Below are 25735 nucleotides of genomic sequence, written 5' to 3' on the forward strand. Positions count from 1 at the left end.
GGATGTTTCAGCCTGAGCAAACACTGAATGTCCCTGAGCAGATTCCTAAGAAGGATTCGACCTTTTCAAAGAACATGTCCCTGGAAAACTGTTGCCTCTTTGTTTAAGGAGGATATCTTGCAGTTTAGTGATTCACCTTATATCCTTGAGCACTTCCTAATACTCCCCAACCCTAAGCTTCAATTCCTGCCTCAGAGCTTTAAATGCTGTACATTCCTCTCAATAAACGAGACCTTGACAACAGAACTTTGCTTGGTCTCCTTCTTCTCTTCACCCCCTTGACCCGCAGGTAGAAAGCCTCTTCGGGACCCTGAACTGGACCCACTGGACGGGTCACTCCCCTATATAAAAATGACAAGTGTAGTGAGAAAGAAATCAGGGAAACAACACAATAGCCTCAAATAATATAAAATACCATTGAGTAACTCTAACTAAACAAGAGAAAGACTTGTCTGATTAAAAAAAAAAACCCTCAAGTCTTTGAAGAGAAAATGAATAAGATATCAGATGGTAGAATATCTACCATGGCCATGGATTGGTAGAATAACAGTGAAACTGGTGCTCCTACCGAAAGCAATCTGTAGATTCAGTGGAATCCTCACCAAAATTTCAATACTTTACACACCTTCACAGTACAATTCTCAACTTCATATGGAAAAATAAAAAACAACAAAAAACAAAAAATGAAGAAAAACCCAAGGTAGCTAAAACAGTTGTATACAATTAAAAACAAAGAAACAAAAACTGCTGGAATTCCCACCATTCCCTATATCTATTTGTACTACAGAACTAAAGTAATAAAAATCATATGATTCTGGTATAAAGACACAATTTTGCACAGTGGAATCAAGTTGAAAACCTACACATAAATCCACACATGTGTGGACACTTGAACTATTAAAAAGAAGCCAGAAATATGCATTGGAAAAAGGAAAGCATCTTCAACAAGTGGTGCTGGTCAAACTGGATATCTGCACATAGCAGAATGAGAAGAGATCTACATTTGTTACCCTGCACAAAGCTCAAGTCCACGTGACTCAAAGACTTCAACATAAAACTACATAAACTAAACCTGATAGAAGGGAGAGCAGAGAATGTCCTTGAACTCAATAGTGCAGGAGATGACTTTATGAACAGGACACATAGCAAATGCAGTAAGATAATCAATAAATGGAAGCTCATGGAACTGAAAATCTTCTTTAAAGCAAAGGTTACTATCAATTGGACAATATGGCAGTCTAAAATGGAAAAATATTTTTACCAACTCCACATTTAAAAGAAGTCTAATATTTAAAATACATGAAGCACTCAAGAAACTAGTTATGAAAAGGCCAAATAACCCAATTAAAACTTGGGGTACAGATCTAAACAAAAAACATATTCAATAGAGGAATCTCAACTTTAAGTGCTGCTGTAAAACACTTAAAGAAATGTTCAACATCTTGAGCCATCAGGAAAGTGCCAACAAATCAAAACAACTTTGAGATTTCAACTTACGACTGTCAGAATGACTACTATGAAAAACATAAATGACAGCACGTGCTTGTGAGGAGGTGAAGTAAGGGGAACACTCCTTCATTGCTGGTGGGAGTGCAAACTTGCACAGCCACTATGGAAATCAATCATTCCTCAGAAAGTTGGGAATCAATATACCTCAAGGTCCAGGTATTCCACCATGGGCATGTGCCCGAAGGACATTTGATCCTACCACAAGGACACTTGTTCAACCATGTCATTGCAGCTTTATTTGTAATAGGCAGAAATGTCAACAACTTCGATGTTCCTCAACTGAAAAATGAATTAAAAAAATGTGGTGCATTTATACAATGGGAGAATTACTCAGCTATTTTTAAATGATCTAAAATTTGAAGACAAATGGATAAAACTAAAAAAAAAATCATCCTGAGTGAAGTAAACCAAACTCAGAAAGATAAATATGACACGTGTTCATTTATAAATGGATATTAGCATATTAGTTGTTTAGTAAATGATAATAAAGCAACTATCCATAGAGATCTCTATGGGAGGAACAAATAGAATAGATTTATTAGGAGACTGGGGTCAGGGGAAGTAGGAGTAGGGTGATCATATGGGGTGGAAGGAGAGAGTGCATGGAGAGACCTCTGGAATTGAAAAGCATTTAGGAGGTGGTGTGGAAACTGAATGCAGTGGAAACTTCCTGGGATATATGAAGGCAATCCTCATGAGGGCTCTTATTAATGGGGAATATGGAGTTTCAGCTGGCCATCTTTTGTAGCCAGGTGAGGCTTCTATTGCCTGGATTCAGTTGCATTCATTTGATTTGTTGAGCTAAGGGGTTTCATGGAAAATACCCAAACAACCCAGGCTGTTGTTAAGACAAAGTTGTTCTCCACAAACTGACATCAGGACCCATTTTGGCAAGGGCAACACCCACAACTCATTGAACATAGAGTAGTTGAGTTGGTACCTACAAGGAGTCTTTACCTTAAGTTTTAGTCTCTCTGGTGGTGAAAGATATCCTTCGGATTACCGAAAAAGAAATGTGAACACAATCATAGCCACAAAATTTTGACCTACAATCTGTCCTACCTACAAAATATGACAGGGTAATGGTAGCACCAAACGTCTGGGAGTAGCCAACCAATGTCTGATTTGTCCAAGAGAAGAAACGCATGTTGATACTGCTTGGGTAACCAAGAACTAGAAACTAGATAATCCAGAGACCTGCAGTAAATTCAAATACGACTGGTCTAAAAGAAAAGTATCAGTAAATGACACCTTCATTGGTATTCTGCTATACTCATATATCAATGCCTTATCCAGTCATCATTAGAGAGATTTCTTCTGGCAATAGATGGAAAGAGATGCAGAGACTCACAGCCAGATGTTATGTGGAGAGAAAATCTAAATGAGAGGTCTCCCTCAAATTACTCTCTTCTGAGTTCAAGGAACCCAAGGAAGAGTTGGTTGAAAGATATAACAAGGCTTCCTGGATGCTGCCACCGCGGAGAGCTCGTAGGCAGCACCCCACGAGCAAACTTGAGCCTGGGGACCACAGGTAAGACCAACTTTTCTGCTGCAAGCGACCTGCCTGGTGAAGTCAGGAAACACAGAGGCAAAATTCCTCTAGGACCGGGCACTTCCAGTATTTAGCGGGGGCAGGGGGGAGTCCCAAACCCGTGGATCCCTGCCAGCAGCAGCTCTCTGCTCCCAAACCCCGTGGGAGAGAGACCTCACCACCTGGTCAGGTGGGCACTCCTGAGGCTGCAGAGCAGAAGAGACCACCAACACTGCCCACCCCTGCTCACATCCCTGGCCCAAGAAGAAACTGTATACGGCCTCTGGGTCCCCGAAGAAGAGGGCCCAGGAGCAGCAGGTCCGCTGCGTCTGAGACACCACCAGAACCTGAAGAGACCAAGCAGATAAACACTTCTCTGCACCCAAATCCCGTGGGAGGGAGAGCTAAACCCTCAGAGAGGCAGACACGCATGGGAAAACAGAAGAGACTGCACTCTGCACACATCTCTGATGCCAGAGGAAAACACCAAACGCCATCTAGAACCCTGGTGCACAGAAGCTCCCGGAAAGGGTGGCGCAGATCTTCCTGGTTGTTGCCGCCGCGGAGAGCTAGTAGGCAGCACCCCACAAGCAAACTTGAGCCTCGGAACCACAGGTAAGATCAACTTTTCTCCTGCAAGCGACCTGCCTGGTGAACTCAAGACACAGGGCCACAGGAACAGCTGAAGACATGTAGATGGGAAAAACTACACACCTGAAAGCAGATAACTCTGTCGCCATAATTGGCTGAAAGAAAACAGGTAAACAGGTCTACAGCACTCCTGACACACAGGCTTATAGGACAGTCTAGCCACTGTCAGAAATAGCAGAACAAAGTAACACTAGAGATGATCTGATGGCGAGAGGCAAGCACAGGAATCCAAGCAACAGAAACCAAGACTACATGGCATCATTGGAGCCCAATTCTCCCACCAAAGCAAACACGGAATATGCAAACATACCAGAAGCAAGATCTACTTTCAAAATCATATGTGATCATGATGCTGGAGGACTTCAAGAAAGACGTGAAGAACTCCCTTAGAGAACAAGTAGAAGCCTACAGAGAGGAATTGCAAAAATCCCTGAAAGAATTCCAGGAAAACATAAATAAACAAGTAGAAGCCCATAGAAAGGAGTCACAAAAATCCCTGAAAGAATTCCAGGAAATCATAAATAAACAAGTAGAAGCCCATAGAGAGGAGTCACAAAAATCCCTGAAAGAATTCCAGGAAAACACAATCAAACAGTTGAAGGAATTAAAAATGGAAATAGAAGCAATCAAGAAAGAACACATGGAAACAACCCTGGATACAGAAAACCAAAAGAAGAGACAAGGAGCTGTAGATATGAGCTTCAGCAACAGAATACAAGAGATGGAAGAGAGAATCTCAGGAGCAGAAGATTCCATACAAATCATTGACTCAACTGTCAAAGATAATGTAAATCAAAAAAAGCTACTGGTCCAAAACATACAGGAAATCCAGGACTAAATGAGAAGATCAAACCTAAGGATAATAGGTATAGGAGAGAGTGAAGACTCCCAGCTCAAAGGACCAGTAAATATCTTCAACAAAATCGTAGAAGAAAACTTCCCTTACCTAAAAAAAGAGATACCAATAGGCATACAAGAAGCCTACAGAACTCCAAATAGATTGGACCAGAAAAGAACACCTCCCGTCACATAATAGTCAAAACACCAAACACACAAAATAAAGAAAGAATATTAAAAGCAGTAAGGAAAAAGGTCAAGTAACATATAAAGGCAGGCCTATGAGAATTGCACCAGACTTTTCGCCAGAAACTATGAAAGCCAGAAGATGCTGGACAGATGTCATACAGACCCTAAGAGAACACAAATGCCAGCCCAGGTTACTATATCCTGCAAAACTCTCAATTAACATAGATGGAGAAACCAAGATACTCCATGACAAAACCAAATTTACACAATATCTTTCTACAAATCCAGCACTACAAAAGATAATAAATGGTAAAACCCAATATAAGGAGGCAAGCTATACCCTAGAAAAAGCAAGAAACTAATCGTCTTGGCAACAAAACAAAGAGAAGAAAAGAACAAAAACATAACCTCATATCCAAATATGAATATAACAGGAAGCAATAATCACTATTCCTTAATATCTCTCAACATCAATGGCCTCAACTCCCCAATAAAAAGACATAGATTAACAAACTGGATACGCAACGAGGACCATGCATTCTGCTGCCCACAGGAAACACACCTCAGAGACAAAGACAGACACTACCTCAGAGTGAAAGGCTGGGAAACAACTTTCCAAGCAAATGGTCGGAAGAAGCAACCTGAAGTAGCCATTCTAATATCAAATAAAATCAAATTTCATCTAAAATTCATCAAAAAAGATAAGGAAGGACACTTTATATTCATCTAAGGAAAAATCCACCAAGATGAACTCTCAATCCTAAATATGTATGCCCCAAATACAAGGGCACCTACATACGCAAAAGAAACCTTACTAAAGCTCAAAACACACATTGCACCACACAAAATAATAGTAGAAGATTTCAACACCCCACTCTCATCAATGGACAGATCATGGAAACAGAAATTAAACAAAGACGTAGACAGACTAAGAGAAGTCATGAGACAAATGGACTTAACAGATATTTATAGAACATTCTATCCTAAAGCAAAAGGATATACCTTCTTCTCAGCTCCTCATGGTACTTTCTCCAAAATTGACCATATAATTGGTCAAAAAATGGGCCTCAACAGGTACAGAAAGATAGAAATAATCCCATGCGTGCTATCAGACCACCACGGCCTAAAACTGGTCATCAATAACAATAAGGGAAGAATGCCCACATATACGTGGAAATTGAACAATGCTCTACTCAATGATAACCTGGTCAAGGAAGAAATAAAGAAAGAAATTAAAGACTTCTTACAATTTAATGAAAATGAAGGTACAACATACCCAAACTTACGGGACACAATGAAAGCTGTGCTAAGAGGAAAACTCATAGCTCTGAGTGCCTGCAGAAAGAAAGAGGAAAGAGCATATGTCAGCAGCTTGACAGCACACCTAAAAGCTCTAGAACAAAAAGAAGCAAATACACCCAGGAGGAGTGGAAGGCAGGAAATAATCAAACTCAGAGCTGAAATCAGCCAAGTAGAAACAAAAAGACCATAGAAAGAATCAACAGAACCAAAAGTTGGTTCTTTGAGAAAATCAACAAGATAGATAAACCCTTAGCCAGACTAACGAGAGGACACAGAGAGTGCGTCCAAATTAACAAAATCAGAAATGAAAAGGGAGACATAACTACAGAATCAGAGGAAATTCAAAAAATCATCCAATCTTACTATAAAAGCCTATATTCAACAAAACTTGAAAATCTACAGGAAATGGACAACTTCCTAGAGAGATACCAGGTACCGAAGTTAAATCAGGAACAGATAAACCAGTTAAACAACCCCATAACTCCTAAAGAAATAGAAGCAGTCATTAAAAGTCTCCCAAGCAAAAAGAGCCCAGGTCCAGATGGGTTTAGTTCAGAATTCTATCAGAAGTTCATAGAAGACTTCATACCAATATTATCCAAATTATTCCACAAAATTGAAACAGATGGAGCATTACCGAATTCCTTCTATGAAGCCACAATTACTCTTATACCTAAACCACACAAAGACCCAACAAAGAAAGAGAACTTCAGACCAATTTCCCTTATGGATATTGACGCAAAAATACTCAATAAAATTTTGGCAAACCGAATCCAAGAGCACATCAAAACAATCATCCACCATGATCAAGTAGGCTTCATCCCAGGCATGCAGGGATGGTTTAATATACGGAAAACCATCAACGTGATCCATTATATAAACAAACTGAAAGAACAAAACCACATGATCATTTCATTAGATGCTGAGAAAGCATTTGACAAAATTCAACACCCTTTCATGATAAAAGTCCGGGAAAGAATAGGAATTCAAGGCCCATATCTAAACATAGTAAAAGCCATATACAGCAAACCAGTAGCTAACATTAAACTAAATGGAGAGAAACTTGAAGCAATCCCACTAAAATCAGGGACTAGACAAGGCTGCCCACTCTCTCCCTACTTATTCAATATAGTTCTTGAAGTTCTAGCCAGAGCAATCAGACAACAAAATGAGGTCAAGGGGATACAGATCGGAAAAGAAGAAGTCAAAATATCACTATTTGCAGATGATATGATAGTATATTTAAGTGATCCCAATATTTCCACCAGAGAGCTACTAAAGCTGATAAACAACTTCAGCAAAGTGGCTGGGTACAAAATTAACTCAAATAAATCAGTAGCCTTCCTCTACACAAAAGAGAAACAAGCCGAGAAAGAAATTAGGGAAACGACACCCTTCATAATAGACCCAAATAATATAAAGTACCTCGGTGTGACTTTAACCAAGCAAGTAAAAGATCTGTACAATAAGAACTTCAAGACACTGAAGAAAGAAATTGAAGAAGACCTCAGAAGATGGAAAGATCTCCCATGCTCATGGATTCGCAGGATTAATATAGTAAAAATGGCCATTTTACCAAAAGCAATCTACAGATTCAATGCAATCCGCATCAAAATGCCAATCCATTTCTTCAAAGAGTTAGACAGAGCAATTTGCAAATTCATCTGGAATAACAAAAAACCCAGGATAGCTAAAACTATCCTCAACAATAAAAGGACTTCAGGGGGAATCACTATCCCTGAACTCAAGCAGTATTACAGAGTAATAGTGATAAAAACTGCATGGTATTGGTACAGAGACAGACAGATAGACCAATGGAACAGAATTGAAGACCCAGAAATGAACCCACACACCTATGGGCACTTGACTTTTGACAAAGGAGCCAAAATCATCAAATGGAAAAAAGACAGCCTTTTCAGCAAATGGTGCTGGTTCAACTGGAGGTCAACATGTAGAAGAATGCAGATCGATCCATGCTTACCACCCTGTACAAAGCTTAGGTCCAAGTGGATCAAGGACCTCCACATCAAACCAGATACACTCAAACTAATAGAAGAAAAACTAGGGAAGCATCTGAAACACATGGGCACTGGAAAAAGTTTCCTGAACAAAACACCAATGGCTTATGCACTAAGATCAAGAATCAACAAATGGGATCTCATAAAACTGCAAAGCTTCTGTAAGGCAAAGGACACTGTGGTTAGGACAAAACGGCAACCAACAGATTGGGAAAAGATCTTTACCAATCATACAACAGATAAAGGCCTTATATCCAAAATATACAAAGAACTCAAGACGTTAGACCGCAGGGAGACAAATAACCCTATTAAAAAATGAGGTTCAGAGCTAAACAAAGAATTCACAGCTGAGGAATGCCGAATGGCTGAGAAACACCTAAAGAAATGTTCAACGTCTTTAGTCATAAGGGAAATGCAAATCAAAACAACCCTGGGATTTCACCTCTTACCAGTGAGAATGGCTAAGATCAAAAACTCAGATGACTGCAGATGCTGGCGAGGATGTGGAGAAAGAGGAACACTCCTCCATTGTTGGTGGGATTACAGACTGGTACAACCATTCTGGAAATCAGTCTGGAGGTTCCTCAGAAAATTGGACATTGAACTGCCTGAGGATCCAGCTATACCTCTCTTGGGCATATACCCACAAGACGCCCCAACATATAAAAAAAGACACATGCTCCACTATGTTCATAGCAGCCTTATTTATAATAGCCAGAAGCTGGAAAGAACCCAGATGCCCTTCAACAGAGGAATGGATACAGAAAATGTGGTACATCTACACAATGGAATATTACTCAGCTATCAAAAACAACGATTTTATGAAATTCATAGGCAAATGGTTGGAACTGGAAAATATCATCCTAAGTGAGGTAACCCAATCACAGAAAAACACACATAGTATGCACTCATTGATAAGTGGCTATTAGTCCAAAAGCTTGAATTACCCTATATGCTTAGAACAAATGAAACTCAAGACAGATGATCAAAATGTGAATGCTTTACTCCTTTAAAAGGGGAATAAGAATACCCGTGGCAGGGAATAGAGAGGCAAAGATTAAAACAGAGACAGAAGGAACACCCATTCAGAGCCTGCCCCACATGTGGCCCATACATATACAGCCACCCAATTAGACAAGATGGATGAAGCAAAGAAGTGTAGGCTGACAGGAGCCAGATGTAGATCGCTCCTGAGAGACACAGCCAGAATACAGCAAATACAGAAGCGAATGCCAGCAGCAAACCACTGAACTGAGAATAGGACCCCCGTTGAAGGAATCAGAGAAAGAACTGGAAGAGCTTGAAGGGGCTCGAGACCCAATATGTACAACAATGCCAAGCAACCAGAGCTTCCAGGGACTAAGCCACTACCTAAGGACTATACATGGACTGACCGTGGACTCTGACCTCATAGGCAGCAATGAATATTCTCGTAAGATCACCAGTGGAAGGGGAAGCCCTTGGTCCTGCTAAGACTGAACCCCCAGTGAACTAGATTGTTGGGGGGAGGGCGGCAATGTGGGGAGGATGGGGAGGGGAACAGCCATAAAGAAGTGGAGGGAGAGGGATTAGGGTGATGTTTGCCGGGAAACCGGGAAAGGGAATAACACTCGAAATGTATATAAGAAATACTCAAGTTTATAAAAAAAAAAAATAATAATAATAATAACAACTGACTCAAAAAAAAAACCCAAACCCCCCCCCAAAAAAAAAGATATAACAGCCAGAGGAAATGGTGGACACCACAATGACAAGACTTTCTGAATCCTACGAGCTCACAGAGATTTAAGCAACAAGCACAGGCCTGTATGGGTCTGTACCAAGTCCTCTCCATATATACCATGGCTATTAGGCCTCCCTGCCAGCTCTCCCTAATCCACATCACCAAGCTTGAGCTCTCTAGCACTGTCCTGGCTAGCTCACCCAATGCCACAGAAGACCAGGGGCTGGGCCAGCTTTCCTGCTCTCAAGACTTTTACCCATCCATGCCCATGCCACCAGGTCAGCTCTACTGTACTGCCCAGATGAGGTGCAGAGCCCACTCTCCTGAGTGCTACAGCCAGTGAGGGGCAGGGATAGCTCTTCCACCTGCCACAGGCAGCAGAAGGGTGAGGAGTGAAGAGAGAATGTCTTCCTGGCCCACACCACCACAGGACAGACAAGAGGTGGGGCAGCTGTACTGTGCTCACAACTTTAGACTGACTAACTAATGCCTTCACCCCCAGCGCCAGCTCTACTGTGTTACTCAGACAAGTTGCAGGGCTCATTTTTCCAAATGCTGCAGCTGGTGAGGGGTAGGGCCTGCTCTGAGGAGTTCTGCAACCAGTGAGAGATGGGGCTAGCTCTGCACAGACTTTAGACATCAACACAGGCCCAGGGAGAAGACCAGGGACAACCATCTGGCCTTTCATGCTAATATGAAGCATGGACATCAAGAAAGACCCCTGCTGTTTGATAATATGATCATGGACCCAGACATGGTCTTCAGTGGCAGCAGAGACTGAGAATTCACCATGGCCTCAGGTGGCAGAGCAGGCTGCTCCTATCAGGCTATTCTCTACCCTCACATCTCCAGTTTTACCTCTCTTCACAGTAGTCAAACCATTCTGCTTTTCTCTCACTCCAGTCTCTCTACCACATACTTGCCCATTCTATCAGTTCCTGCTGCAAGCAGATCATGGGGCAATGAGCTACAGGGTGTCTCTTACTCTCCAGCACCATGTGGCAGCAAGCTGGCCTCTATGGGTTATTCGTTTCCTTGATGCCCAGATTTTTTTAGTTTCTAATATATTATGAATGGTAAATTTTCTACCATATTTGTAGTTGGTGAAAAAAAGGAATCTTTTCCCACTCTCTAGGCTGCCTCTTTAATAGTATTCTAATGTCTGATATATTAAAGAAGGTTTTTAGTTTCATGAAGCCCCATTTACTCATTGTTGATCTTACTGACTGTGTCTATGCATGTTTGGTGTGATTTCTTCCTTTTGCTCTAGAGTTTTTAAGTGTGTTGGTAAATTACTTGTAAGAGATGTCTCCAATGTTTTTATATATGTTCTAATACAATGAATCATCTCATGGAACTGCCTTCATTGTGTCCCACCGATTTGGGTGTGTTTGATTTTATTTTTGTTCATTCTAGAAAATCTTTAAATCATTTACTAGAAAGTTGTTCTATTTCCATGAATTTGTGAGTTTCCTGTTGTTTCTGTTGTTATTATGCAGCTTCAATCTGTATTGGTCAAATAGAATGCAGGGTGTTACTTCAATTTTCTTATGCCTGATGAGACTTGCTTTGTTTCCAAGTATGTGATCTATTTTGTAAAAAGGTCCATGAACTTTTCATAGGCCTTTGATCTGGGACTCTTCCTTCAGCTATTCCTATTATCCTTTTTAAACAAATTGTTCTATTCTTTGTGAATTTCACATCCTGCACACCAAACCCACTAGTTTCACAGTATTTTATATTGAAAGATCCCACGCAGAGAGACCCTTACTCAAGTCTTGGGAAATCGCGGACCCCAGACACAGAGAGACCATTTTGGATGTAATAAGCAAAGGCGAGGTTTATTACGGAGACCTATTACAGAGATCTCCGGGCCGACACATATCCCACGCAGGAGACAGAGGTGTCGACCCCGAGAGGCTGGGAAAAAGAGTATTTAAAGGCAGAGGCTGTGAGCACCAGGGGATGGGGGATGTCAAAGGGGAATGCACCACAAGTTACAGGATTGTTTTATGGCTCCAGGAGATAAGGGGACGCCAGAAGGTTTTATGGCCCCCTGGTTCCTGGAACAGAGCTACTAAATCAGGAGAAGGGTAGGGTCTTCAGGTCCTCATTATTTTTAAACGTTTGTCAAAACTGATGGAGCATTTGTATTTGAAACACCTCTGGTTAGGCTTGGGCTGTCCGGTTTCTTGGAGTGCTCTCTGCAGGACACAATGGCTGAAAAGCACAAGTAGGGGCTTATCAGGGTCTGGAGGACATCTGGTTAAAGTATGACTCTGAGTAAGCTGGGGGGACGTCTTTGGATGGTTTATGGGTCAGTCCTCGATAGCCTGAGCTGGATCCTGCATTCCTTTTCTTTATCTTTATGGCCTGTTATTCTTGGCGGCAGGGCTTAGCCCTGAGTTTGTGGCTTTTGGGGCTAACTCTTTTAATTTTATATTTCTAAACCTAGAATTTGTATAATTTTCTTTTCATTCCCGTCTTCTCCTACTAAATAATTCTAATCTTAGAATTTTGATATCAAGTCTTATTTGGTCTCACCAGTTGTCCTAACTGACTGGTACTGTTGTCTCAGGACCATCAACCGCACAGCACCCACTCAATTTTTAACAAAAGCAATTAACCTGTTTGTCACGCAGGAGCCAAAAACTAAAACCAAGAAAATTATTAATAATGGCCCAGCTGTAGCAGAGAGTAGGGTAGTCATCCAGGGAGATCTACTAAACTAGCTCTCGAACTATCTCTGATGTGTTTTTCTGTCTGTCTGTCTTTTGTCTAACCTTTTTTTAAGTTTATTTATGGAGTCTTTAATTACTCCTGAATGGTCTGTATAGAAGCAACATTTTTCTTTCAGTGTAGCACACAGATTCCTTCTTTAAGGAATATCAGGTCTGATCTTTTCTTATTTTGAAGGACTACCTCTGAGAGGGAAGTTAGGTATTCTTGGAGGTCAGCTAAAAAGTCTTTTATTCTTTTTATATCTGAGTCAATGGCAGTTCTGAATTCTCTATAAGCCTTGTATTGTAGGGCAACAGCAGATGTCCTTGTGCTGCCCTTGTAGCACCTAGATAGCCCTAGCCCTAAGTAATTCTCAACTCCTTTTTTTTGTCTCTTACTAAGTCTTTAGCATCAGGATTCCAATCTGGACACTATCTGAACCTATACACCAAGGTCATGACTGTCTTTCAGAACTTCTAAACTTATATAGGTTGTGATCCCTGAGGCACAGTCCCAAGAAGTGTTAGGAGTACTAACATATGTAATGTTACATTATTTGTAATAGAAATCAAGCCTATCCCCACACCTATCTCGATGGAACCCAGGACAAACATGACTGAATTTCTCTCTAGGTCCCAGCTCTCAGCCCTAACAGTTAGTACACGGCTGGTGAGGGCTGAGAATTGACGGCTGTCAGGGTGGTCAGCAGCACCAGGTATGGTCCTTTCCAGCGAGGATCGAGTGTCTGGGCTCAGTGTAGCTGCTTCCGACCTGGAACTGATGGGATGTCTCAGGGGTCTCCGGGGCATAGGCTGCTGTCAGCTGTGAGCAGATTTCTTTCTGTATCACCTGTAGGTCTTTTAGCCTGGCACACAAATCATTATTACTATGACATGTTGGTTCAGTAACATCATCTAATACAGTCAGGGGAGCTGAGGCCCCATATAAGATCTCAAAGTGGGTAAGGCTGAATCTGGAAGGGGTATTTCTTGCTCTGAAGAGAGCAAGAGGGAAGGAGTGTCACCCAGTCTGTGCCAGTCTCCATGGTCAATTTGTTTAGGGTCTCTTTTAGAGTTCTGTTTATTTACTCTACCTGTCTTGAACTTTGAGGTCTGTAAATATAATGTAATTTCCAATCGACCTCTAAATATTTGGCCACACCCTGGCTTACCTTGGCAACGAAAGTAGGACCGTTGTCTGACCAGATTACCTTGGGCATTCCAGACCTGGGGAAGATTTCTTTCAGTATCTTCTTGATGATTGTAGAGGCCGTCTCTCGTTTGGTGAGGAAAGCTTCTGTCTATTTCTGAAAAAGTATCTACAAGCACTAGGAGATTATATTTTTCTGGTTTTATCTCAGTGAAGTTTACTTCGACTTTTCATTAAACTCTCTAGGTCTCTTTGTCTTGTTTGTTTGTTAAGCATTCACTTACTGACATATCTTATACTTTTTACTGTCTCTCTTGGCTAAAATCTTAAAGTCTATTACATATATTTTAACTATTTGGACAAACTTCTTATCTCCTAAATGAGTCCATTTCTTAATTTGGCAAAGTGAGTCTTTTGTTTGTTCTTTGGGGGGGGGGGGGTACAGCTTTCTCCCCAAGTGTGTCATTGTCTTTTTATCTTTTAAACAACTTGGGCCTTTTCTTCTGTTGTACATTCTAAGTGAGGCCATCCCTTAGTCTAATCCCAGTTCCCAGTGGCTGTCTCTTGTAGGCCTGTAACCAGGATAGGCTCCTGTATAGCCATTTCTCGAGCCACTTTATCTGTTTTGTTACTGTCCCATGTCACTGAATCTCTTTCCTCCTGATATCCTGAGCAATGAATAGTACTCACAGTTGTTGGCTTCATCAGGGCATCTAAGAGATGGCAAAGGCATCTGTGGCGCTGATGTGCTGGGGGGTTGGGGTTCAGCCATTCTAGTTGACATTGTGTTGTCTACCATGGCAGCACCCACTTGTCTCTGACCTTTATTTGTGAAGAGAACTGTTCCCGTCTGTGGACAAGCTCCTCGGCTTTCAGCAGGGGTCAATCAGCCAGTCACAGAGGTCTTTCCTCCACCCATGGGCTTCTGTCAGTGTTTGACACTCGTGCTGTGGTGGCTCCAGGTCCGGATTGGGCAGCAAGGTGACCAGATTGTCCCCAACTGGTGGAGAATCTAGTCCATGGCAGCTGACTAGTGGTCCCATCTTTTGGGACACTCTATCAGCCACTCTATCACAGTTTAAGTCCTGGATTGGGTGATAATTGTCAGTGCCCGGCTGGCAGGAACGGTGTGTTCCAAGCAGAAAAGCACTAACTCATTCATCTCCCAGCATCAGTTACTGGTGTACTGAGACAGGTCTTAAGCTCCACATATACAGTCTATAGATATGTATACACATGGCCTCATCCAGCCATTTCAGCCCACGCAAGCCAATTTGGAGAGCAATTTTCTCATGAGCAAGGGATAGGGGCAGTCAGGGATGACCATGAATTAGTGGGTGGGTTACCCGGCCCACGCCAAGGTCCACTGTTCTTCGGGCAGTCCATAAGTATTGTTTGTTGTCAGTAGGCCCCTGTACCAAAGGTCTTTGGATACTGGCCCACTGGAGCATAGGAGCACAGAGCATTGGGTCCCTGTCCAGCACTCTAGGACCAAGAAGCTCTCCAGTGGCCCCTCTTGTTCTTTCTTGGGCAGTCCCTGACCCAGTGTCCTTTTTCTTTGTATTAGGCACACTGATCTTTAGCCAGGAATTCTCTTCTGTTGCCAGGTACTATCTTCCTAGGTTCCCTAACTACTGTGGCCAGTATATGTTCCTCTCTCGTCTTTTATCTCTCTTTAGCTCTCTAACTTCCTCTTCTTTTTGTCTCTTTTCTTCTCTAGCTTTCTGTTCTTTTTACCTCTTTCTTTTTTAACCTTATTTTCTCTGTAACTTATATTAACTCTCAGCAACTTAACTTAACCCTTTAAATTTCTGTAACATTTTCTTTATCCTTTTTTTATCTTAGCCAGATTGGTGGGGCATTTTTTAGCCCCTCAGAGACCCACCCTTGGAGCCTGGCAGCAGACCTGGAGCACTCCCTACCTTTAGGCGTCTGAAGAGAGCAGGCAGAAGTGAGGGCCTTCCATCCATCTCTGGAACACTTTTTCTGGCCTCTAGTAGGATTCTGTCTTTCCTCGGTGGTAAAGAAGACCTGTAACAGTTACTAACAAGCATCTCAAATGGGATGGTGAGAAAACAAGGGAATCTTGAGAATAGAGGTCCACTGAAGAGGGCAAATAGCATTTAGTCACACAGCTAAGCCAGGAGGCTTTCTTGGACAAAAAGACCTTGTGTCTGTGAAACAGAGAAGTGAGCAGAGGGGCAGTCTATCTGTTACAGGTTGTCTCTCTGGACTTAGATTTTCCCTTAAGGAGTACCTTCCTTTAGTGTCATCTCAGTGGCTTTATCGCTCAAGAGACCCATCCTCTAAATGGCACTGGGCTTCCAGTAACAACTAATAACAAAAGGATGGAGAGACGTTAGAACCTGGGTGTTAGATTCTAAGCACTGACAAAAGAATTGTAACCAGTTCACTTGGGGCTTTCAGGACCTCAGTAGCAGCCCTTTACCAAACTTTCTCAGTGGGCTAAAGGCCCATGGAAAAGAAAACATTAATCCTGACCTTGGCCACAGCCAAAGCCTGAATTTTAAATCTTGACTGGCAAAACAAAACAAAGTTCTTTACAGTTTGTTGTAGATTCTTTGAAACTATTTTAGGGGCTTCTCTGCCCCCCAACCTGGGACATTTCGACCATAGGGGCAGGAACTGGCTGCTGTGGGGATAGGATCAAAGGCATTCTCCATGCTAATGATGACCAGTGAGAAAAGTAATTTAATGCTGGAGACTGACTCCTCTCTTGGAATAGGGCCAGCAGATAAGGCAGGCTCCTTAAAGAACTTCTCCTAATGAGCACTCTCTTTCTGTGAGCAAGAGTTGAAGGTCTGGCCACTAAAAGCAGAAATTCTTTTCTTGTTTTTGTTTTCTTTAGAGTCTTCCCCCACCTCACTCTCAGCCTTTTTAGATCATTCTTCCTGTAGCATTTCTAACACAGCCTGTCCCTTTTTTATATCCTGTTGACAGCATTTCTGATCTTTTAGGCAGCTACGCACTAAGTGTCATACCGGCTGAAACTCCGCCTTTAAGATTCCTTGCTCCCAAGCAAAATTTAAATCCTTTTTCAGCTTATCTCAGCTGTCCACCGTGAGATTCCCAGAGATCGCAAACCAAGGTGTAGTAATTCACTAAGAAATCTCTCTATAGTGTTTCTTTTTACCTTAAGCCTTTTCTTTTTAAACAGCTCCTGAAGAGCCAGAAAAATTGGGTGAGACTTGAGAAGTCTCCATGCTCGCTGTAGCAGCTCCACAGCTAGTTTCGCTCCCCCCTACTGTGTGTTGCGAGCACAAGCACAGATAAAACACTATGTTTTAAAAAATTAACGTTGGCTATCAACCAACACACCGCCACTAGAGCGGGGTCTATAAAATTAAGTTTCTTACTCACTATACTTGTTTCATACCGGAGGCCTAATCTGGGGAACTTTTTTATTTACGAGAGGTTTTGTCCTCAAGGTTTTTGTTAATGTCTGTTTACACAACTGTTAACAGCAGCTAGGCTGATCAAGGGGAGTAAAGGGAGGGGCCTCTCTCCTTGGGGAGGAGGCTCAAGAGAGAAAGACAAAACTCCCTGGCAGAAAACAATTTCTCTCAAGCAAATTATTTTTAACTCTTAACTTAAGCACCAAGAGGACCAAGTAAAACTCTATGACGAACAAAGCAAACAGTTTCATGATTTCAAACACAGTCGTCAGTCCAAGATTTTAAACACAGTCGTCAGTCCAAGATTTCAAACACAGTCGTCAGTCTAAATTTAAAAACGAAACAAAAGCCAAAAAAGACACTTGACAATACCACAGAAAACAAGCCAGACAAACAATATCAAGACAAAGCATCTTATAACCAACTTTCACAGATGCCTGGTACCTTCAGTACGTGGCCCAAACTGCAGCTTAACCTTAGCTGCTTTTGGGATGAGATGGACCATCTGATTCCACCTCCCAACAGGATTCCAGAGTGTCCTCTTGTCCTAACGACTAAGCACACTTGTCCGTGCCTATATTTAAATAGGCAGCCGAACTCGACCTCTGACGGAGTGGGATTCCTCGTCCACTCCCGCCTAGGTAAAAGGAGCATTCCATCTCCTTTGTTCCAGAAAACCAGAGTCAGGTCCTCCTGACTGTCCATAGCCGGGCTCTCCCGACTGTTCTCCGCCCGTGGAACGTCTTCCAGGGGCTGCAGCCTTGCGGGCCCGGGGCGTCCCCCCTTCCGCAGCCAGGGGGTCCTCACGGACCACAAAGGCAGCTGCATGAGTGGGGATACACATCCACTCTCCTACAGGGCAGGAATACACATCCACCCTCCTAGCACAGGGCAGGAATACACATCCACCCTCTTAGCACAAGGCAGGAACACCCATCTGCCCTCTTAACACAGGGCAGGAATACCCATCTGCCCTCTTAACACTGACCAGTACTAAGACACACATATATACACACACGGCGGAACCAAAACAGAGACAGACACAGACTGACAATTGCGGCGCCGCTCACACAGAAACACTCAGACAAACATCCAACTCACCTCCAAGGGGTCTTCGGAGTCTGGGGTAGTCGCGCAGATCCCGGACGAGCCCCCATAAATATGAAAGATCCCACGCAGAGAGACCCTTACTCAAGTCTTGGGAAATCGCGGACCCCAGACACAGAGAGACCATTTTGGATGTAATAAGCAAAGGCGAGGTTTATTACGGAGACCTATTACAGAGATCTCCGGGCCGACACATATCCCACGCAGGAGACAGAGGTGTCGACCCCGAGAGGCTGGGAAAAAGAGTATTTAAAGGCAGAGGCTGTGAGCACCAGGGGATGGGGGATGTCAAAGGGGAATGCACCACAAGTTACAGGATTGTTTTATGGCTCCAGGAGATAAGGGGACGCCAGAAGGTTTTATGGCCCCCTGGTTCCTGGAACAGAGCTACTAAATCAGGAGAAGGGTAGGGTCTTCAGGTCCTCATTATTTTTAAACGTTTGTCAAAACTGATGGAGCATTTGTATTTGAAACACCTCTGGTTAGGCTTGGGCTGTCCGGTTTCTTGGAGTGCTCTCTGCAGGACACAATGGCTGAAAAGCACAAGTAGGGGCTTATCAGGGTCTGGAGGACATCTGGTTAAAGTATGACTCTGAGTAAGCTGGGGGGACGTCTTTGGATGGTTTATGGGTCAGTCCTCGATAGCCTGAGCTGGATCCTGCATTCCTTTTCTTTATCTTTATGGCCTGTTATTCTTGGCGGCAGGGCTTAGCCCTGAGTTTGTGGCTTTTGGGGCTAACTCTTTTAATTTTATATTTCTAAACCTAGAATTTGTATAATTTTCTTTTCAATATCTGACATCCACTCTTGTAAACCCCCCAATAGAAAATGAGAAAACAAATTTAAAAACATCTCAGCATGGAAGACACCATGTGTCATGATGTGTCACACCGTATACCTTTTTGTCCAAAATGCTTACCTTGCAAATGTTCATTGCAATGACTCATTGGTCTGATTCAAGGCCTCTGTTGGACCATCAAAACTAGAACTTCATCAAGACTTCTCTCAGATATCCAGCTGTTTCTGAGTCTTGAAGACTCAGCTTTGTTTCTGCAGGACCAGCCACTTCACATGCTCCAGTAACCCACAGATGGACGTTGGATTGGTCCAACTCAAAGCCCAAGATCCAAGCCTAGATAGTAGCTGAGAAGTGACTCAAAGTCAGTGACGGGTACAAGTTGACAGCTCTGTGGTCTGCTTGAGATAGCTCTCTAGACAGTTCTATGGGTAGCTCATGGATTTTCCAACCATAGTCAGAAAACCTATTAGAAAAATTCTGAAAGACCTTGTGTTAGTTCTCTAGATAACTCTTGGGTTTTCTGACTTAGGTGAGAATCTGCTAGAAAAATCCTAAAGGAGTTGTAATAGGTCTCTGGATAGTTCTTGGGTTTTCTGACCAAAGTCAGACAAAACTCTAAAAGGGCTGTAATAGCTCTCTAGATAGCCCAGCTCTTGCAGACAAAAGCCCAGTCTTTTATTTGCATATCAATTCAATCATTTGCCCCAGATTCCCTTTTGATCATCCAACAAAGCAGCATTTTATGATCTTAGCTCCTTGATTCTTATAAAAAAGACAGCAAGTACATTTTCAACACAGCACCTTCTCTGCAGTTTGCTGCGCACAGCATTTGTGGTTGTCAAATCTAGAAATAGAACCTATTTTTGCATGAGAAAGTTAGCTTTATGTTTTCCAAATCCTTCACTGTCTAAGCTTGGATCTCCTGGAACTTGCTCTGTAGACAGACCTTGACCTCAGAGATCTGCCCGCCTTTGTAAACATGAACAATAAGCTTGGCTGGATGGAATCCCACACTGATATCACCACTCCCTCACTTCGCGGTGCTCCTTTATTATTTAAACCATGAGGCTTAGGCTTTTTTTCCTGTTTTGTTGTTGTTGTTGTTGTTTTATTTTCTGTTTGTTTTTGTTTTTCTAATAGGAACGGGGGGGGGGGGGGGAGGGCATAAATGAACATCCTTTAAAAGAATAACTTTTTTTTATTTTATCTTTTTCTTAACTCTTTTTTTAATTTTATTTTGTTTATTTTATCATCGACAAGAAGGGATAAAAATAGATAAGCTAATCATTTGTTAGATCTTCTTTGCCGTGTGTTTTTTTTTATGAATTATTTTTATCGTATATTTTATGTATTTACATTTCAAATGTTATCCCCTTTACCTCCTCTCCCATCTCCCCTCCCTCCCTCTCCATGCTTCTATGAAGATGCTCCCACTCCCACCCACCCACTCACACTTCAACACCCTGGGATTCCCCAACACTGGGGAAAGGAGCCTTGACAGGATCAAGGGCTTCTCCTCCTATTGATCCCAGACAATGATATCCTCTGCTACATATGCTGCTGAAGCCATGTATACTCTTTGGTAGATGGTTTAGACCCTGGGAGCACCGGGGATCTGGTTGCTGATATCTTTGTTATTCTTATGGAGTTGCAAACACCTTCACCTCCTTCAGTCCTTTCTCTAACTCCTCCACATTAGGAACCCTGTTCTCAGTCCAATGGTTGGCTGCAAGCTTCCTCATCTGTATCAGTAAGGGTCTGACAGAGCCTCTCAGGAGACATCAATATCAGACTTCTGTCAGCAAGCACCTCTTGGCATCAGCAACAGTGACTGGGTTTGGTGGCTACATATGGGATGGATCCCCAGGTGGGGCAGTCTTCAGTCTTTCAGCCCCACTCATTTCCCCTGTATATCCAGAGAGTATTTTGTTTCACCTTCTAAGAAGAACTAAAGCATTCACATTTTGGTCTTCCTTCTTCTTGAGCTTCATAGTCTGTGAATGGATTCGTGGGGATTCTGAGCTTTTGGGCTAATATTTACTTATCAGTGAGTGCATACCATGGGTGTTCTTTTGTGACTGGGTTACTTCAATAAGGATGGTATTTTCTAGTTCCATCAATTTCCCTAAGAATCTCATGTAGTCATTGTTTTTAATACCTGATAATTACTCCATTGAATAATGTACCACATTTTCTGTATCCATTCCTCTATTGAAGGACATCTGAGTTCTTTCCTGCTTCTATTTTTTATAATAAGGCAGCTGTGAATATAGTAGAGCGTGTATCCTTGTTATATGTTTGACCATCTTTTGGGTATGTATCAAGGAATGTTATAGCCAGGTCTTGAGGTAGTACTATGCCCAATTTTCTGAGACACTGCCAGACAGATTTCCAGAGTGGTTGTACCAGCTTACAATCCCACCAACAATGGAAGAGTGTTCCTCTTTCTCCACATCTTCATCAGCATCTGCTGTCACCTGAGATTTTCATCTTAGCCATTCTGAATGGTATAAAGTGAAATCTCAGGGTTGTTTTGATTTCATTTCCCTGATGACTAAGGATATTGAAAATTTATTTATGTGCTTTCAGCCATTCGGCATTCCTCAGTTGAAAATTCTTTCTTTAGCTCTGTACCCCATTTTTAATAGGATTATCTGGTTCTCCGTAGTCTAATTTCTTGACTTTTTGGTAAATTTTAGATATTAGCCCTTTATTGGATATAGGATTGGTAAAGATCTTTTCCCAATCTGTTGGTTGCCATTTTGTCCTAATGACAGTGTCCTTTGCCTTACAGAAGCCTTGCAATTTTATGAGATCTCATTTGTAGATTCTTAATCTTAGAGCACAAGCCACTGATGATCTGTTCAGGAAATTTTCTGCTGTGCCTATGTATTCGAGGTACTTCCCCACTTTTTTCTTCTATTAATTCCAGTGTGTCTGGTTTTATGGGGAGGTCTTTGATCCACTTGAACTTGAGCTTTGTATAGGGAGATAAGGATGGATCCATTTATATTCTTATACAGGTTGACCTCCAGTTGAACCAGCACCATTTGTTGAAAATGCAGACTTTTTTCCAATGGATGGTTTTAGCTCCTTTGTCAAAGATTGAGTGGCTATAGGTGTGTGGGCTCATTTCTGGGTCTTGAATTCTATTCTATAGATGAACCTGCCTCTCTATGTACTAATACTATACAGTTTTTGTCACTATTGCTCTGTAATACTGCTTGAGGTCAGTGATGGTGATTCCCCCAGAAGTTCTGTTATTGTCGAGGATAGTTTTCACTATCCTGTGTTCTTTGTTATTTCAAATGAATTTGAAAATTGCTCTCTCTAACTCTATGGAGAACTGAGTTGGAATTTTTATGGGGATTGCATTGAATCTGTAGATTGCTTTTGGCAAAATGGCCATTTTTACAATATTAATCCTGACAATCCATAAGCATAGGAGATCTGTCCATCTTCTGAGATCTTCAATTTCTTTCTTCAGAGACTTGAAGTTCTTGTCATGCAGGTCTTTCACTTGCTTGCTCAGACTCACACCTGGGTATTTTATATTATTTGGGACTATTGTGAAGGGTATCATTTCCCTAATTTCTTTCTCAGCCTGTTTATCCTTTGAGTAGAGGAAGGCTACTGATTTGTTTCAGTTAATTTTATATCAATCCACTTTGTTGAACTTGTTTATTAGGTTTAGGAGTTCTCTGGTGAATTTTTCGGGGTCACTTAAGTATACTTTCATATGATCTGCAAATAGTGATATTTTGACTCCTTCTTTTCCAATTAGTATCCCTTTGAACTCTTTTGTTGTCTAACTGCTCTGGATAAGACTTCAGACATTGAATTGGTAGGAAAAGAGTGATCAGCCTTGTCTAGTCCCTGATTTTAGTGGGATTGTTTCAAGTTTCTTTCCATTTAGTTTGATACTGGCTCTTGGTCTGCTAGATATTGCTTTTACTATGTTTAGGTATGGGCCTTGAATTTCTGATCTTTCCAAAAGTTTTATCATGAAGGAGTGTTAAACTTTTGTCAACTCTTTTTCAGTACCTAATGAGATGATCATGTGGTTCTTTTCTTTGAGTTTGTTTATATAGTGGATTATGTTGATGGATTTCCATATAATGAACCATGCCTGCATCGCTGGGATGAAGCCTACTTGATCATGGTCAGTGATCATCTTGATGTGTTCTTGGATTCAGTTCGCTAGAATTCTATTGAGTATTTCTGCATTGATACTCATGATGGAAATTGATCTCTTTCTTTGTTGGGTCTTTGTGTGGTTTAGGTATTAGTGTAACTTCAAAGAATGAATTGGATAGTATTCCTTCTGTTTCTATTTTGTGGAATAGTTTGAAGAATATTGGTATTAGTTATTCTTTAAAGGTCTGATAGAATTATGCACTAAATCCATCTGGTCCTGGACTTGTTCTAGTTGGAAGACTTTTAATAACTTCTATTTCTTTAGAAGTTATGGGACAATTTGGATGGTTTATCTGATCCTGATTTAGCTCTGGTACCTGGTATCTGCGTAGATAATTGTCCATTTCATCCAGATTTTCCAGTTTTGTTGAGTATAGATTTTGTAATAGGATTTGAAGATTTTTTGAGTTTCCTCAGTTTCTGTTATGCCTCCCTTTTCATTTATGATTTTGTTAATTTGGATATGGTCTCTGTACCCTCTGGTTAGTCTGGCTAAGGCTTTATCTATCTTGTTGATATCCTCAAAGATTCAGCTCCTGGTTTTGTTGAATCTTTTGATAGTTCTTTTTGTTTCCACTTGGTTGATTTCAGCCCTGGGTTTGATTATTTCCTGCCATCTACTCCTATCATGTGTAGTTGCTTCTTTTTGTTCTAGAGCTTTCAGATGTGCTGTTAATCTGCTGTGTATGCTCTCTCCAATTTCTTTGGAGGCACTCAGAGCTATGACTTTTCCTCTTAGCACTGCTTTCATTGTATCCCATAAGTTTGGGTATGTTGTGCCTTCATTTTCATTAAATTATGGAAAATTTTTAATTTCTTTCTTTATTTCTTCCTTGACCAAGTTATCATTGAGTAGAACATTGTTCAACTTCCATGTATATGTGGGCTTTCTGTTGTTCTCATTATTATTGAAGACCAGACTCATTCCATGGTGATCTGATAAGATGCATGGAATTATTTCAATTTTCTTGTGTCTGTTGAGGCCTGTTTTGTTGACCTATTATATGGTCAATTTTAGAGAAAGTACCAAGAGATGCCGAGAAGAAGGTATATTCTTTTGTTTATCATGAAGTGTTCTGTCAATATCTAATAAATCTATTTGGTTTGAAACTTCTTTTAGTTCCACTGTGTCCCTGTTTAGTTTCTGTTTCCGTGATCTATCTATTGGTATGAATGGAGTATTGAAGTTTTCCATTATTATTGTGTGAGATTCAGTTTGTGCTTTGAGCTTTTATAAATGTGGGTGCCCTTGCATTTGGAGCATAGATATTCAGAATTGAGAGTTAATCTTGATAGATTTTTTTCCTTTGATGAGTATGAAGTGTTCTTCCTTATCTTTTTTGATAACGTTTCATTAAAAGTCAATTTTATTCCATATTAGCATGACTACTCCAACTTCTTTTTTGGAACCATGCTTGGAAAATTTTTTACCCAGTCGTTTAATCTAAGGTAATGCTTGTCTTTGCCACTGAGGTGCATTTCCTGTAAGCAGCAAAATGCCAGGTCCTCTTGACATATCCAGTCTGTTAGTCTATGTCTTTTTATTGGGGAGTTGAGCCCATTGATGTTAAGAGATATTAAGGAATAGTGATTGTTGTTTTTTGTTATTTTTGTTGTTACAGTTGAAATTGTGTTTGTGTGGCTATCTTCTTTTGGGTTTCTTCAAAGAAGATTAATTTTGCTTTTTCTAGGGTGTAGTGTCTGTCCTAGTGTTGGCGTTTTCTATCCATTATTATTTGTAGGGAAGAATTTCTGGAAAGATACTGTGCAAATTTGATTTTTTATGCAATATCTTGGTTTCTCCATCTATGTTAATTGAGAGTTTTGCTGGATATAGTAGCTTGGGCTGGCATTTGTGTTCCCTTAGGGTCTGTGTGACATCTGCTCAGGATCTTCTGTCTTTTAGAGTCTTTGTTGAGAAGTCTGGTTTCATTCTGATAGGTCTGTCTTTATATAGAGTTACTTGACATTTTCCCTTATTGTTTTTAATATTCTCTCTTTGATTGTGCATTTAGTGTATTGACTATTATGTGATGGGAGGAATATTTTTTCTGATCCAGTCATTTAGGAGTTCTGTAGGTTTCTTGTATATGTATGGGCATCTCTTTCTTTAGGTTAGGGAAGTTTTCTTCTTCTATAATTTTGTTGAAGATATTTACTGGCCCTTTAAGTTGGGAATCTTTTCTTCCTATTATACATATTATCCTTAGGTTTGATCTTCTCATTGTGTCCTTGATTTCATGGATGATTTGGTTTAGGAGCTTTTTGCTTTTTGCATTTTCTTTGACTACTGTGTCAATGTTTCCTATGGTATCGTCTGCTCCGGAGACTCTCTCCTCAATCTCTTGTATTCTGTTTGTGATGCTTGCTTCTATGACTCCTGATCTCTTTCCTAGGTTTTCTATCTCTAGGGTTGTCTCTGTGATTTATTTATTGTTTATATTTCCATTTTTAGATACAGGATGATTTTGTTCAATTCCTTCACCTGTTTAGTGGTGTTTTCCTGTAACTGTTTAAGGGAATTTTGTGTTTCCTCTTTAGGGGCTTCTACTTGATTACTTTTGTTGTCCTGTATTTCTTTAAGAG

The 25735-nt window shown here is 41.2% G+C and overlaps 1 long non-coding RNA gene and 1 other non-coding gene across 2 annotated transcripts; both read right to left on the reverse strand.

The window, feature by feature from the left end:
• Nucleotides 1-11573: 11573 nt before the first annotated feature.
• LOC134482368 (uncharacterized) lies at nucleotides 11574-18914 on the reverse strand. The gene is made up of 2 exons (XR_010058373.1): nucleotides 15553-18914; nucleotides 11574-14630 (listed from the first exon to the last, which is right to left on the reverse strand). It is a non-coding gene; the product is annotated as an uncharacterized LOC134482368 (long non-coding RNA).
• Nucleotides 18915-19387: 473 nt separating this feature from the next.
• Nucleotides 19388-19450, reverse strand: LOC134482569 (U7 small nuclear RNA). Its single transcript, XR_010058803.1, has one exon. It is a non-coding gene; the product is annotated as a U7 small nuclear RNA (small nuclear RNA).
• Nucleotides 19451-25735: the final 6285 nt, after the last annotated feature.

This window comes from Rattus norvegicus, chromosome 16 (assembly GCF_036323735.1).
Source record: "Rattus norvegicus strain BN/NHsdMcwi chromosome 16, GRCr8, whole genome shotgun sequence".
In the NCBI taxonomy this organism is placed as follows: Eukaryota; Metazoa; Chordata; class Mammalia; order Rodentia; family Muridae; genus Rattus; species Rattus norvegicus.